Source organism: Podarcis erhardii (assembly GCF_964252035.2).
Source record: "Podarcis erhardii genome assembly, chromosome: 9".
Lineage (NCBI taxonomy): Eukaryota > Metazoa > Chordata > Lepidosauria > Squamata > Lacertidae > Podarcis > Podarcis erhardii.
The window spans coordinates 7693198-7698773 of NC_138512.1; positions in this window are offsets into that span (position 1 = coordinate 7693198).

Genomic DNA, 5576 nt, shown 5'->3' on the forward strand with positions numbered 1-5576 from the left:
TCCCTGGTGTAGCGGTTCTGAGGGAGTTTTAACCCTGTATGTTAGTTAAGCTTCTCCCTGCCTGAACTAAGAAAGACACAGCCTCTCTTCCTTTCTCCACAAATGATACCCAGGTTTTTTCACTTTGCTCAGTAAAGTGTCATCAAGACTTTTCTCTCTGGCCTCTGTCTACATTATTGAAGTGACTGTACTAACAGGACAAAGCCTGTGTAGCTATTTGAGTTAGTTCTAGTGCAACAACCAGACTGTTGACTGGGTCCATTTATGGGGATCATGTGCTTCATGTGATGGAAACAATTGTGCAGGATCCCCAGTGTATTTTCAAACTCCACAAAGTGCTGCTTATGACCTACAGAGCCCTAAATGACTTGGGGCCTGGCTGTTTTAAGGGCCACCTTTTTCTGTACAAGTCTGACCTATTAGTAGTATTAGTATTGTCTCTTATCTGCTCTTCAGCAAGTGATCTCAGTGCAGGTTACATGAATCTTAGAACAGAAGAAGCTAAGAAGCATCGTGCTGGATCCGGCCAATGGCCCATCTAGTCCAGCATCTTGTTCTCATAGTCCCAAGGGGAAACCTGCAGCCAGGATCTGAGCACAAGAGCCACAGTCTGTCCTCTTGTGGTTTCCAGCAACTTGTATGCAGAAGCATGGCTGCCTCCATCTGTGGAGACAGAGCTTAGCCTTCATGGCTGGTAGCCATTGAGAGCCATCTCCGCAAATTTTTCCAGTTGTCTCTTAAAGCCATCCACGTTGGCGGCCATCCCTGCCTCCTGTGGGAGTGAGTTCCATAGGTTAACTTTGTGCTGCATGGAGAAGTCTTTTCTTTTAGCTGTCCTGAACCCTCTCAACATTCATTAGATGTCCCGAAGTTCTAGTGTGGGGAAAATCAAAACACAATATTAAAAACAGTTAAAACCAATTACAGTGGTACCTTGGGTTACATACGCTTCAGGTTACATACGCTTCAAGTTACAGACTCCACTAACCCAGAAATATTACCTCTGGTTAAGAACATTGCTTCAGGATGAGAACAGAAATTGTGCTCCTGTGGCGCGGCAGCAGCAGGAAGCCCCATTAGCTAAAGTGGTGCTTCAGGTTAAGAACAGTTTCAGGTTAAGAACGGACCTCCGGAGCAAATTAAGTACTTAACCTGAGGTACCACTGTATATTCAATAGCAAAGGGTGCGTAATGTATGTCCGTCCGTCCGTATGTGTATATCTGTGGGGGGGAGTCCCTTCCAACTCTGTTATCACAGTAACATTTGAGTTTTTAAGAGCAACGCCAAAAAAAGGCAGACGTCTCCTACATGTTCCTGCATGCTCGTCATGACTAAACCAACTCAATTTCTGTTGATTCACATAAATGTGGAATTGGTTAACAATGTATTGTCTTTGAATTTGGGAATTGGGGAGAGACGGGAAAGTCCTCACAGTGCCAGTTCTTCTCTGAGCTGGGTTTATTTACACACACCCATCTGAGTCACCAGTCACCTTCCTGATCATTTGGGGTTGACTTACTATAGGACGGTGAGGGAGGGGCGAGAGCACTCCAGAGTTGCAGGACTCCAACTCCCATCTTCCCTGGTTGTTGACCGTTGCCAGGGTGGGTGGTTGTACGCTCATGGGAACTGGGATCCCACAGCCCCTGGCAGGGCAAGGCTTGCCCATCCCTGCTCATTAACACAGTAATAGCAATCTGGCTTCTCCAAATGAGTAATTCTGGGCACCCCAGTTTAAGGAGGATGTATGAGCTGCTTAACCATGGAACAGACTCCCTCAGAAGGTGGTGGGCTTTCCTGCCTTGGAGGTTTTGAAACTAGGGTTACCAGGCGTCCCCGTTTCCCGGGGACAGTCCCCGGATTTGCGAATATGTCCCCGGACAAATATCATCCCCAGAATGTCCCTGGATTTCATCTAATGTCCTGGGAAACGCAGCAGCAGTAGTCTCAGCAGCCTGGAGCAGTTGGCTCTGGCTGGCTTCAGGAGCTGCTTGGAAGTTCCCATGAGATGGTGGTGCAGGGGCTCAAAGATGCAGCTTCCGGGCTGCCTCCCCCTTCCCTGACCCCAGCAACTAAGCTGTGAAGGGAGGCTTCATGCCGCCTATCGGAGAAGAAGAAGAAGAAGAAGAAGAGGAGGAGGAGGAGGAGGAGGAGGAGGAGTTTGGATTTGATATCCCGCTTTATCACTACCCTAAGGAGTCTCCAAGCGGCTAACATTCTCCTTTCCCTTCCTCCCCCACAACAAATACTCTGTGAGGTGAGTGGGGCTGAGAGACTTCAAAGAAGTGACTAGCCCAAGGTCACCCGGCAGCTGCATGTGGAGGAGTGGGGAAGCGAACCCGGTTCACCAGATTACGAGTCCACTGCTCTTAACCACTACACCACACTGGCTCCCAGCTCCTACTTGCGTGCAAGCAGGAGCAGGGACGGGGATCTCTCAGTTAGGCAATGGGAAGCCTCCCTTCCCAGCTGAGGGATCCCTGCCCCCTCCTACTTGCACGCAAGTAGTAATGCCGCTCTTGGCCCTCCTCCACCGTCTCTCAGACCATGTGGTGGGCTGGACCATATTTTGGAAAAAAAAAAAGTGAACGAATTCCTATGCCCGACAGATAACCCAGAGGTGCATTTTAAATAAAAGCACAAATTCTACTCATGTAAAAACACCAGGCAGGCCCCACAGATAACCCAGAGATGCATTTTAAATAAAAGCACACATTCCACTCACGTAAAAACACCAGGCAGGTCCCATAAATAACCCAGAGATGCATCTTAAATAAAAGGACACATTCTACTCATGTAAAAACATGCTGATTCCCAGACCATCTGCGGGCTGGATTTAGAAGGCGATTGGGCCGCATCCGGCCCCCGGGCCTTAGGTTGCCTACCCCTGCTCTAGTGGCAGACAGTTCCACAGGACCTTGGTTCAACTCTCCAGTGCTATGATTCTATGAGGGAGGAGTCGTCTCTGGCTCTGCCCCATCTTTGAGGGCTCCCGCCACGCACCCTGAGGTGCCTTTCTCAAGGCAGGTATCTCAGGCACAAGTGGTGAGGCTTCTCCTGCCCCCTGGGCTTGTCCTCGCTCTCTGCATTTGATGACTCCGGTTATGAACTTGCTCTTTTCTCGCACAGTCTCTGCCAACTGTCACCTCATGACAACCTATCCGTGGCTGCCACACCTGGACTGTAGTTCGGGGTTCATCAACTGCAGAGCAGGTAGAAAAAATGCCCTAGGGCCAAGGCTGGTTGGGTCTCAGGAAGAAGGCCTTTCCCATTACCTGCTTTTAACAGGAGATTATAAGAACCGAAGCCTCCGGCATGCAAAGTATAGTATCCTAGAGTTGGAAGGTTCTCCAAAGGTTCTCCACGACATCCTGCCATCTTCTGAGACAGTCTGTTCCATGGAGCAACACCTCAGGCCATCGCAATGTTTTGGTTATTTTTATTATGTATTTTGCGCTTTGCATATTGTAACTTTGTGCGGTGCTCTGCCCTGAGACCTATGGGTATAGGCAGTATGGAAACAATAACAACAACAACACTCCCAGGTAGCATTTCAAGAGGAACAGCAATGAATGGTGGCCAGTACAGTGGCACCTCGCAAGACGAAATTAATTCGTTCTGCGAGTTTTTTCGTCTTGCGATTTTTTCGTCTTGCGAAGCACGGACTTTGGAAAAGCTTCAAAAATCACCAGAGTCTTCAAAAACCTCCAAAAAGGCCACCACACCGCGTGCTGTGAGTTGCTCCTCGAAGTCAAGTCGCAACTGCACCCCCTGAATGCACGGTTTTAAGAAAAAGGAAACAAATTTGCAAGACAAAGGAAACAAACTTGCAAGACGTTTTCGTCTTGCGAAGCAAGCCCATAGGGAAATTTGTCTTGCGAAGCAACTCAAAAAAACGAAAAACTCTTTCGTCGTGCGAGTTTTTCGTCTTACGAGGCATTCGTCTTGCGAGGTACCACTGTATTCATAAATCCTTGTGGTGAGTGATCTTTCTCTTGCAACAGAAACGGAGATATTATTAACACCGAACTGCAGCAAGATGAGAAAAAGCAGCCGGGCAGGGCAGGAACCAGCAATGCCAGCACAGAAGCTAAGGGAAGATAAATAGAGCAGCTATTTTGGGCAGCTCCCCACTAAATCAAGGAAATAAATACAGTGGTACCTCAGGTTACATACGCTTCAGGTTACAGACTCCGCTAACCCAGAAATAGTACCTTGGGTTAAGAACTTTGCTTCAGGATGAGAACAGAAATCGTGTGGCGGAGGCACAGTGGCAGTGGGAGGCCCCATTAGCTAAAGTGGTACCTCAGGTTAAGAACAGTTTCAGGTTAAGAACGGACCTCCAGAACGAATTAAGTTCTTAAACAGATGTACCACTGTACAAATACAATACAAATACAAATACAGTGATACCTTGGGTTACAGGTGCTTCAGGTTACAGACGCTTCAGGTTACGGACTCCGCTAACCCAGAAATAATACCTCAGGTTAAGAACTTTGCTTCAGGATGAGAACAGAAATCACAGCGGGAGACCCCATTAGCTAAAGTGGTGCTTCAGGTTAAGAACAGACCTCCAGAACGAAATAAGTTCTTAAACAGAGGTACCACTATACAAATACAGTGATACCTCGGGTTACAGGTGCTTCAGGTTACAGACGCTTCAGGTTACGGACTCCGCTAACCCAGAAATAGTACCTCAGGTTAAGAACTTTGCTTCAGGATGAGAACAGAAATCGCAGCGGGAGACCCCATTAGCTAAAGTGGTGCTTCAGGTTAAGAACAGACCTCCAGAACGAACTAAGTTCTTAAACAGAGGTACCACTATACAAATACAGTGATACCTCGGGTTACAGGTGCTTCAGGTTACAGACGCTTCAGGTTACGGACTCCGCTAACCCAGAAATAGTACCTCAGGTTAAGAACTTTGCTTCAGGATGAGAACAGAAATCGCAGCGGGAGACCCCATTAGCTAAAGTGGTGCTTCAGGTTAAGAACAGTTTCAGGTTAAGAACAGACCTCCAGAACGAAATAAGTTCTTAACCTGAGGTACCACTGTACTTAACTAACTGACCAGTCGTGTTGCAGATAGTTCCCTTCTGGTCCTCCCACCAATAAATCCTTGTCCCCCCCCCCAACACATAGCTGCCAACCTTCCCTTTTTTGCGGGAAATTCCTTGCTGATCCCTTATTTTCGAGGCTGCTGTAATAAGTAATAAGGTTAAAATAAAATAGTAATAAGGTTAAAAAGGAATATGTAAAAATGGATTGATAATAGATGAAAATATAATGTTATAATATGTTAAGATAAAGAACTAAGATAAAACAAAGAGGGAAAGGATTTGCTGAATTAACTATTCGAACTGGAATACAAAAAAGGGAGGTGTGAGGAAGTCATGGAAACAAGTAAATGAATTGTAAGACATAGAAAGAGGGATTTATTCTTAACTGTTTTTCTTTTCTCTGTATTCTGTATTTCTTGTTTCTTTTTCTTTTCTACTTTCTTTTTCTTTTTTCGTTTTTGTAACCTTTTTTCTTGGAAATCTTAATAAATATCATTTTAAAAAAAAAATTCGAG